Here is an 11,661-nt window from a genome sequence, read left to right on the forward strand (position 1 = left end):
AAAGGGGCTTAGAGCCGATCCTTGATGCAGACCCACCTCCACCTTAAACTCTTCTGTCACACCTACAGCACATCTTACCACTGTCTTACAGCTCTCATACATGTCCTGCACCACTCTAACATACTTCTCTGCCACTCCAGACTTCCTCATACAATACCACAGCTCCTCTCTTGGCACCCTGTCATACGCTTTCTCTAAATCTAAAAAGACACAATGCAACTCCCTGTTACCTTCTCTGTACTTCTCCGCCTCTTTTATGAACATATCAGGTATTAATTGTTTGTGCCTTTACTTCTTGACTTCTGGTGAGACGAGCGATTGTGACTTTTAACACTGACAGCCCAAAGGCGTTTTCGTTTTTCCGCGTAGCCTATATCTTCTCCTATCGCCTGGATGGCGGACCCGAACAAGAAGCGCGAGCTGTTTTACCGAGCTGTGTGCGACCATAAACCTGTGTGGATGCTGGAGGACATGCGCAAAATCGAAATCTTTAAGTGGGATCTTGACGGCTTTCAACCGACATACTCTCCATCCTAGGCGCTCCTGCTTACTATTGAGCCTGACCACCGAGCTTACGCACAATACTTGCTGAATAAGTTCTCATACGGCGCTCTTGCCATGCCAGGAGGGCGTTTTTGCTGCTTGCACTTGGTAGAGGTTGTCCACTTTGACAGGATTGACATTATGTCTGTCATCCTTCAGGTGGCACATAAAATGCCCTCTCCGCGCTCGTACATGACGGAGAAGGATGCCTCCACAAGAAGGACGGCAAAACTCCACTCCATCTGGCTTGTGAACTGTCAAACTCAGAGGCTGTCCTACTGCTATTGGGAAACGGGGCTTCACCTCATCTTGAGGACAACAACGGTATGACACCACTGGATCTCACCCTCGAGCAGCTCTGGACCTCCAAAGAGAACACACATGCCAACGAGATGTGCCATAAAAGCCTGCTCATGTTCATGCCTCAGGTGAAGTTCGGAATGCAGAGCGCACTGCAAAATGATCCGCAGTGCTGGTCCAGTGTTCTGGGTGAGGAGACTTTTAACTACCTAGTTGGGAGAAATCCAGGAACACTCTTCCTCACAGCTATGCAAAAAATCCTGTCTCAACTGCCTCCGCAAGAATTTCCACAAAGTCTGGAGAAACTGCCTATTCCAGCATCTCTGAAAAGCTTCACACAGTCCTTAACGCAGACCTACAGTAACACTGGCCACACACTGACGGTATGCTCGTTGTTTGACTGTTTGTTTTTCCTTTTATTTATACTGTATTTAATTATCTGGCATGAATTTGACATGTAGTGTGTGTGAGTGAGTGAGGGGAGGAGAGAGAATGAAGGGAAGTGGGTGGAGTAGCATGAACTGAATCATCAAAACTCTCTTCCAGTTCTCTGATACTCTGCCTTTATTTTTTATTTTTGAATGACAATATTCACCAAAAAAAATAAAACTATGCTGTACCCAATTTTTTTGATAAAACATTTTTACACTTAAAAACATTAAAATAAATCTAAAAGTTGTGAAATCGTGTAAAATATACTTCATGAATTGAGTACAAGTTGGTACAAAAAGTAAGACCTGAATAACTTTATTTAGAGCAATGATGTACAAAATTGAGTAAATGTAATGAAAATCAGAAGTTAATGCAATGGTTACCCCAAGTAAAAATAAAAAGTAGAATAATTGAGTAGATATAATTGAAATGCAAGAAAGAAGAAACTGAAAATTAGACTATTATTTAATGAACAAATGTGCTACATTTACTAAATATTTTAACTGAATTTAATTTATACTTCTCTGTCACAGAATTAATATATTACACTTAATTTTTTTTTATATATATTTAGCCTTTACGCAAGGGATATTTTAATTTAGGTCAATGTATCTAATGACACCAAATTATAAACAAAGAAACGACACACACATTACCATTTTAATTAAACACTTATTTGCCAAATTTGATAAGACATGAAGTCTAAACTCAATCTGGTTTACTTTGCAAATGACATGTAACAAGATCATAAACAATGAGCTGAATTGATCTTATTAGTAAACAGTCTTACAAACAATACATCTGCCACAAACATTATACAGTTAACATGTGGAAAGTCGACTTTTGTATTAGAATCTAATGAGTCACATTTTACATCTGAAAGATTGCACACCTTCACACTTCAGTTTCCTGCAAACAGTGGGATCCATACAAATGTGTGTGCAGACCTTCTCAGGTCTTAAAGAAGCAATGACAGTCTAAATGAAGACAGGAGAGTGAATATCATTGACCAACAGTACCAGACTTCACTCCATAATGATCGAAATTCCCTTTGATGATGCGACAAATGTGCAGAGCTTACACCGCCATCCCATAAGCGGGAACCTAAAAAAGGAACAATAGTATACAAGTAAGTACAAGTGTGACTGTTACTATATACGTCATCATACTGATCTACAAGTGGTGTTCAAATCAAAGCGGGACTTGTGATGAAAATTCTCTGAAACAAAGACGAAAAACTGATTTAAATTTACAGAGTCCTTTGCTGGTAAAATTCAGGTGAACATTCCAGTGGAATGCTTTTACACTAAATGAACTGCTTTGATCACCAAAGGCGTTTTGTTCTTGCAGAACAATGTACAACCTCATATATAGAGAAATAAAGGGAGCTTTTACTCTAATAAGTTATTCTGCACAATCAAAGACATCCCTTGTACATGTCTTTGTCGCTTGTATAAACATGATACTGAACTTTATTTACGCATTACGATCAACTATATTCAATTCAATTCAATTTTATTTGTATAGCGCTTTTAGCAATTTTCATTGCCGCAAAGCAGCTTTACACAGTCAAAAGAATTATTTAAGTTTGTATGAAATGTGAATTTGTATGAATCAAAATGGTCAGTTTGTCCCTGGTGAGCAAGCCGAGGGCGACAGTGGCAAGGAAAAACTCCCTGAGATGATAATAGGAAGAAACCTTGAGAGGAACCAGACTCAACAGGGAACCCATCCTCATCTGGGTGAAACAGAAAGCAGTAAATGATCTGCATTTATACAGTGTGTAGGGTGGGAGGCAGTTCAGCTATAATAGCTGATGTTAATTGATGTTAATATGGAGTCCAGGTAGTTATTGAAGACCCAGGTAGACTTGTAAGAAGTTCCAGTCATGAACTATCAAGCTGTCAAGTCCCCAGAGAAACAGTTGCCAACACCAGTCAAGGCCAGAACCATTTTCTAGGTAGAGAGAATCATTCCCAGACACCAGACGCATCCCAGAGAGACACACGGGGCATCCATGTGACGAGATCTTCAGCCAGAAGCGGGGCACCAGGACGGGTCAGACAGGTCCGGAGGGCAGAGGGAGTCTGGATCACTGGCAGCTCAGGAACGACATGTGTAGCTCGACAGAGAGAGAGAGAAAGAGTGAAAGGGAGAGACAGGAGGAGAGAGGAAAAAGAAAGAGGGGGGGAAAGAGAAGTAGAGGAGAGATGGCAGTTAGGTATGGTCACAGTCACACAATGTATAATGTGAATGTATATTAACTGTAGAGTGCAAGCAGAGACTCCGGCAGGACTAACTATGACAGCATAACCAAAAGGGAGAGCCAGAAGGAAACACAAACATGAGGGCTTCCTGACATGTAAAGCAAACAATCACCTCACCGTCAGCAAACCTGAGTGATCAATGAGAGTGAGGAAGACAGCATCCAAACATACCAGTTCACCATAATACTCTACGTCCATGAGTCCCCCAGATCTGCTCCTTTACCTATGGCAAATCTATTTATAAAAATGCTTGACTAAATAAATAGGTTTTTAGCCTGGACTTAAACACTGAGACTGTGTCTGAGTCCCGAACACTATTTGGAAGACTATTCCATAACTTTGGGGCTTTGTAAGAAAAAGCTCTGCCCCCAGCTGTATTTTTCATAATACGCGGTACTGACAAGCAGCCTGCATCCTTTGATCGAAGTAGGCGTGGCGGATCATAAGACACTAGCATTTCGCTCAGGTACTGCGGCGCGAGACCATTTAATGCTTTATATGTCAAGAGTAGTATTTTAAAATCAATGCGAAATTTCACAGGGAGCCAATGGAGTGAAGATAAGATAGGGGTGATGTGCTCATATCTTCTGGTTCTGGTGAGGACTCTCGCTGCTGCATTCTGGACTAGCTGAAGCTTATTTATGCATCTAGCTGAACAACCAGACAGTAAGGCATTACAATAGTCCAACCTAGAGGTGATAAAAGCATGAACTAGTTTTTCTGCGTCGTTTAGCGACAATAAATTTCTTATTCTGGCAATATTTCTGAGGTGAAAGAATGCTATCCTGGTAATATTATCTACATGTGCTTCAAATGAAAGGCTGGAATCAATAATCACACCAAGGTCTTTCACTGTTGCATTTGATGGAACAGAAAGGCCATCTAAAGTTACGGTGTGATCTAAAATTTTACTCCTAGCTGTATGCGGTCCTATGACTAGAACTTCTGTCTTATCCGGATTTAGCAGAAGGAAGTTAATTAGCATCCAATTTCTTATGTCCTGCACACATTGCTCAATTTTAGTAAGCTGTTTTTTCTCATCAGGTTTTGCTGAGACATATAACTGTGTATCGTCAGCATAACAATGAAAACTAATACCATGCTTACGGATTATGTTGCCCAGAGGAAGCATGTAAAGGGAAAAAAGCAGTGGACCTAAAACTGAACCCTGCGGAACGCCAAACTCCACTAGAGAACATGTAGAATAATCACCATTTAAGTCTACATACTGATAACGATGGGTCAGATAGGATCTGAGCCAGGAGAGGACTGTACCCTTAATTCCCACTACATTTTCTAATCTGTGAAGAAGAATAGCGTGATCAACGGTGTCAAAAGCTGCACTGAGGTCAAGTAGTACAAGCATAGTTACACAACCCTGATCAGAGGCCAATAGAATGTCATTTACTACTTTAACGAGCGCTGTCTCTGTACTGTGATGAGGCCTAAATCCTGACTGATACAGTTCATGTATGCCATTTCTATGTATATATGAGCATAGCTGCTCCGCTACTATCTTTTCCAGAATCTTAGAGATAAAGGGGAGGTTTGATATTGGTCTGTAACTGGACAGCTGACAGGGGTCGAGGTCAGGTTTCTTAATTATTGGTTTGATAACTGCTAATTTAAAAGATATATAACTTTTTATACTTCAGTTTATGGAAAATCTAGTATATTCTAAGGGAAAACTTGTATATTCTAGATTCATTATAAGTAAAGTGAAATATTTCAAGCCTTGTTTTAATTTGTAATGGTTACAAATTTAATATTTCTGTAATATTTAAAAAGTTGACATTTACCTTGCTTTATCTCCATTCTAACTTGTGTTGGTGTTGGTGCTGTAAAAGAGATATAGAAAATATATAACATGTTTCACACACACAAATTTTTTTTTAATGAGTTTTAGTTTCTTTTACTTACACATCAGAACATATATAACATATTTCACTGCAATATTTTAATTTCATATTACTTTCTCGCAATTACAATTCTGAAAGAAACGTTGTACTTTTACTAAATCTTTATATTACATAGCTTTAGTTACTAATACATTTCATAGCACATTTCTTTTATCAACAGCAGATTTAATAATGTTTAAGTACACTGTTTTGTTTGTGATGTACTTGCAGTACTTTTGCACTTCAAATACATTTTAGAACGTCATGTACTTATGACTTTAACTTGAGTAAAAAGTTTAAAGTTCTATTTCTTAAACAAAGCTATGCAGCATTATACTGCTAATCAAACTGTCTGCCTCTAGTGCTGTAAATCATTGGACTGGAGCTGTGCTGGACTCGGAGCTGTGCTGGACTCGGAGCTGTGCTGGACTCGGAGCTGTTGCTCTCTGCAGTGTTACTGCTCCTGGACGCACAGCTGATGCATTTACTTTTTCAAACAGTTTCCTACTGCTGCGTGGTCAGTGTTTATTCATGTTAAAAATACTCGCATACAGTAACACAAGGGCGTAGATTTCCCCTGCCACCCCACCAACCCCATGTCTTTTTAATATGCTGCAAAATGCAATGTAAATGCACTTTACATTAAAGGGATCATCCAGAAACATGTTTCAGTAAATGTTAATATGATCTTTAGGGTCCTAATGAAAAGTTTGTAATATATTTAATAAGAAATTCTCAATGGTTGTGTAAAAAAAACCACTACTTTTAACTGGTAAAAACTAGCTCTGTTCTCAGCAACCTATTTCAGTGCATGTTCCTTTAAATGCTTATGATCTCTGCTGAGCCCGCCCCTTAGTTCTGTGGGGCGTGTCTTTACAACACACGTGGGGTATAGCCATGGGAGTGTAGTCCAGTGCGGGCAATGCTTTGGACTGCATTACCCACAAAGCCTCGCCCACAACGCAGTGCTTTGTGGGTAATGCAGTCCAAACTGGAAAACGCTGGATTATGGAGCCTGAGCCTGTTTTCTTAAGTAGTTTTTGGTTTGATTTAAATACGGAACCTACGCGGAAGTTTGTAATATCGCCTGACAACGCAGAAATTAAAAGAATGGACATGCATTGACTCGATTTGTCTTTCTCATCACTGCATGGGCATGAATTAACGGGCTGTTACGCTGCCGCGAGCAACAACAACAAAAGCGGAGAAACTTACCGAGAGAGATACGGACGCGATGTGTTTACTGATGTGTTTACATGACTTCTTAATCTTCGACAGACATCGTTATAAACCATCTAACGTAACAAAGGTAAGCATAATATAGTTTTCCGACTACGTACACAGTTTGCAACTAGACAATCACCTTAATGCATTGTTTATTATAAACGGGCGATTAGGGATTATATAGAGACGGATGTACATAGAGAAGAAGCCATAACCATGTTCTATGAGAGTGTAAGTTAACTTACACTCCGCATTCATCGTGATTATTAGAAAAGGCGATCTGCAAACAGTCATAGAAAAAGAAATTACTCACTGAGCCTGGTGAAGATGAAGTAGGAACACGATCCATTTTTAATGGGCAGCTCCCTAGTAAAACCAGCTTTATATTGACCCGCGTTTATAAAGCAGTCTGGTGAAAAATGATTATCGCAATCATGAACGCATTTAGGTAAATTGGCGTAGACGTTAGCTTTATAAACTAAATTCAGCCACTGCATCTTCAGCGGCTCAGATGTCGGTAGTGAATGACGACTGCTGTGTTCGCTATTACACCCAACAACTGTACACCACACTCGCTTAGGCGACATTTTGCTCCAGCGGCGAAAAACAATGGCCGACAGCTTCTTCTCACTCGGAGCGGGTCTTTGCTAAAACACCAGTGTCAATCAACTAGTGTAGGAGCGGCCTCTTGTGGTGTGGCGTCACATCGACAGGCATTTGCGATTGGCCTGATTTCAGAAGGGGCATGTTATTGTAATAAATGAAAAGAAAACCACTGGGCGGCTCTTTATCATCGTAGAGTGGTTGTGTACGCACTCTCCTAACACACAGTTCAGTCCAAACAGCTTAAAAAAGTGCATGTAGGCCTGTATGACCCCTTTAATACTAGCAATGCTTCGATTGATATTAATCCACTCGAAATGCAATTCATTAAGTTAAATTAAGGAGTAGTGTAATGGTAAAGGAATGTTTAATAATTGACAAAAAGATAGTTTAATAAAGACTATTCTTTATTGAGCCATAGTGCCATTGTTTTTCCTTCTACGAAAGTCAATGTTTAACGGTTTTCAGCTTTTTTTTACAATATCTTATTTTGTATTCAACAAAATTAAGAAAATCATAAAAGTTTGGAACCACTTAAGGAGTAAATAGTGAGTAAAGTTTTTGAGGGGGACGAACAAAGCCTTTAATAGATTCAGATTCACCTCCTGTGACCTTGCCTCTTGACCTGAACTACAACATGGCTGATCTGCTTCTGACCCCTAATAAAAAAACATTGAGGGATTCCTCATTGACAGAGAATGCCTCAGCCTATTATTGGTTGGACTTTCGGCTGCTCCCGGCAAGGGGTCGCCACAGCGGAATGTCCAGTCCGCACTACAACTTGGCACAGGTTTTACACCGGATGCCCTTCCTGACGCAACCCTCCCATTTTATCCGGGCTTGGGACCGGCACTGCATCCAGTGGCTGGGGTTTGGGCACTGGCTGGGAATCGAACCCGGGCCTTCCACATGGCAGGCCAAACACCTACCACTGAGCCACCAGTGCCCTCGCCGCAGCCAGGTATTGGTAACAATGTTAAATCTCAGGACAACTAGGTATAATAATATCAAGTCACCGTTCAACATCACCTGTGACCCCTTCTCTCCATCGCTGTCTGATATACAGCACAGTTGTTTAGGTTCTGTCACCTGGCAAAACAGGATAAACACATGCCATTTAAACAGCAATCATTTTATTTCATTTTTTTTTTGAGTCTTAGTGTGCAAATCTCGAATCAATAATGTTTGCCAAGTTAGTGAATGCATTTTAAAAACTATTTGTGCGAAGTGGATTGTCTATAGGTGAACTGTCAACGAAATTCTAGCCATATTATATATATATATATATATATATATACACTAATATTGCCATATATATATATATATATATATATATATATATATATATATACACATATATAGGCAATATTAGTATGTAGCATATCAATTTCTTTTAAAGACTGATTTCTGACAAATAGTCGTCCTTAGATTAGGAGAACTGACAGGGATCATATTCATACTTTAACATTTAGCTGTTTAATCTGCTGTTAGTTTTAAGTCCGTATTCACAGACTATAGCCTGTCCTGCTATAATAAATGTGCGTCAAAGCGGTAAAAAAAACTCACTAGCATTAACGTTAACTGTTGTCGTTACTTTGATGGATTCACTAGCGAACTTGAAGTGACTTCAAACTCCAAGCAGTGATTATAAAAAAATGGGTTGCTATCAGTCAGGATTTGGCCCAGAAGTTGATTTAGAGCCCAGTCGAATTGCAGAGGTCCTGAAAAAGAAGAGCCAACACTGCAAATACTGACTCTGCATAAATGTCATGTAATTGTCGATAAAAGCCTTTGAAACGTATGAAGTGCTTGTAATTATATTTCACTACATCACAGAATCAATTGAAACAAAGATCTAAAAGCAGTTGAGCAGCAAACTTTGTGAAAACTAATATTTGTGTCATTCTCAAAACTGTTCCCCACGACTGTAGATGCCGAGGCCGTATAGAACAACTGAATCTGCACTTTCTAAAATAAACACTGCTCTGACTAAACACTAAACACACAAAACAATGATCCCTGATAAAGAGAGAACAGGATCGCTTCTCTTTTATACACTACAGAAAGGAAGAGAGATAATAAGAAAGGAAATGGAAGGAATGTAAGATGGAAGAAGTAGGAGCGAAAGATGGAAAAAAAAGTAATAAACTGGAAAGGGGAAAAGAAAAATTGATAGAAAAATTAGAGAATAGAGAAAGAGAATGAAAGGGAGATATTGTAGGCAATATGAAAGAAAATAAAAACAACAAAGAAAAAGGGACAAAAAAAAGGAGGAAGAAAAGAATAAATAAAAGAAAGTAAAAAAAGAGAAAGGTTGGGATGATAAAGGAAAATAGAAATGAAGAGAATGTAAAAGAGTAATAGAAATGAAAGAAATTAAAGAATAATCCTGAATGAATTCTGATCAAACGCTTGTGCTGCTGCTGCCGAGCTCCCTCTAGCGGCACTGAGCGGTAACACCGCAGCCTCAGACACCCATCCAACATTGTCTACTGTACATCTAATTACCTTTTTCTTTTTTCTCTTCTATTTTTTTAATGAACGAATATTATTATTATTATAAACCATAATTTAATAAGAAGTTTATTTTTTGGTAAATATTTATATAGGACTTTCCTGCGCTCACATTTCACCAGTTTATTATTGAATTTATATTCATGTATATGCACAGACACAAGCAAAGCTACACATACCAGAGCCAGAGCTACCAGAATGGATTTAATCCTGTATTAAATAACAGCTGAATTATCATATAACTTCCAAAATCTTTTCTTTCTGGTTTCTTGGTTTTTATCCAAGGTGCTAATATGAAAGTGAAGCTTGACAATGTCTGCATTTTGTAAGTAGACGTAGTAAAAGTAAAGTGATATCCTGCTCCTGACCAATCAGATTACAAGTTGAGTAAGAAAAAACGAGCATGAAGCGAGCGTGATGGTGAAAATGGGTGGTGTCTGAAGAGTTCCACTCATCTTTATTACATCTGCATTCCTGAGAATTATACATCTTATGAAAAGAGCAAGATACAGTAGGCGAGTTAGCATTATGAACGCTCTGTTCCAGTTATAGAGTCATCACCATCGCCACTGATAGCTGATTAAACCCTTTTAAGATGGATTGATGTGGTGAAAAGATCTGGTGTGTTAGAAACAGTACTGGCAGGCAGCTGTGTTCTCTCCCCTGGGTGAGCTCTTTCTCCTGGGTGTAGTGATGGGTGTCTTTAGGTGTCTGGGTGAAGCTTTTGCTCCCTGAACGATCCAGAAGTTGATCTAAGCGATATGTTTAATGCACAAGCTGTTTAGGAGTGTCTGGGTACCTTCAGCACCAGCTCCATGGGGTCAGTGTGTTTGTTGCTGAAGGCTTGGCGGATGATCTCCACCCGTACTGATGCGTGATGCCCTGCAGAAATACCCCATCTACTGACACCAGCTCAAAGCCAGCCTGAGAGACAGAGAGAGAGAGAGAGAGAGAGAGAAATACAAAAAAAATCAAGAAAGAAAGAAAAAGAGAGAAATAAAGGAGAATGCTTGACTAATAAAGAAGGTTGGAAAGGTAGGATGGTGTAAAAGATGATAGGACGAGGAGCTGTGACCCACAAGTGGAAGATCACATCACACCCCAGATACCACAGGCGCGGAGACGTCTGTGGACGTTGCGGAGGCGTTCGTTTTTTATAGTCGTATTTTGATGGTCTGTAGATCGCCTGTTTGAGCTGTTAAATGATACATCGTCTTTACATCTATACGATGTATCTTTATCATCCGAAATTTGCTGGTATGTGGACGAGAAATATATACAGTATATATAAATAATCTGGAAATAGAGTGGAGAAACACCAAAGGAGAATCAACCAGAAGGTGGCGGTAGTGCAACACTTACAAAAGCCGCCGATAAACTCCAAAAAAAAAGAACAGTTTGTTGAGAAGACAAACGTTTGGTGGGCGTGTGGAAAAGGTAAGCAGGAATTAATTTCCATCTTTTTAAATAGAAACTAAATACTGAACATAAATGTCACCTGCTGTTTAGCGATATTTAGTCACGTTATTTTGGTTTAAGCTATTTCTTGTATTTTTAATCACACTTAAAATACAGACGGTTATATGCGCGTGCTTAATCTGCAAGTCGGTTCTGGTTTCGGTCTGAGTTGTGAAGCGAGAGGAAGAAAGTATAAATATTTTTCATTTGATAAATTAAGCATCATGAATTTTTATTGAATCTATCTCTGTATTTTTCCACAGGAGTTTGTGAGTGAAAGTGTCCTGTCTGCATCTGACTTCAGGAGTTTTCTGACCAACCGTCTCTAACGGTTATATTTAAAAGTCATAACGTACAGTTATAAAGTACAAAACGTTTCTGTTGGTGTATAATTTTTATTCTTTGATTAATACTTATTTGTG

The 11,661-nt window shown here is 39.1% G+C and overlaps 1 pseudogene; it reads left to right on the forward strand.

Moving 5' to 3' along the window:
• The first annotated feature begins 393 nt into the window (after positions 1-393).
• LOC128540863 (ankyrin repeat domain-containing protein 9-like) lies at positions 394-9,215 on the forward strand (annotated as a pseudogene).
• Positions 9,216-11,661: the final 2,446 nt, after the last annotated feature.

This window comes from Clarias gariepinus, chromosome 14, assembly GCF_024256425.1.
Source record: "Clarias gariepinus isolate MV-2021 ecotype Netherlands chromosome 14, CGAR_prim_01v2, whole genome shotgun sequence".
In the NCBI taxonomy this organism is placed as follows: Eukaryota; Metazoa; Chordata; class Actinopteri; order Siluriformes; family Clariidae; genus Clarias; species Clarias gariepinus.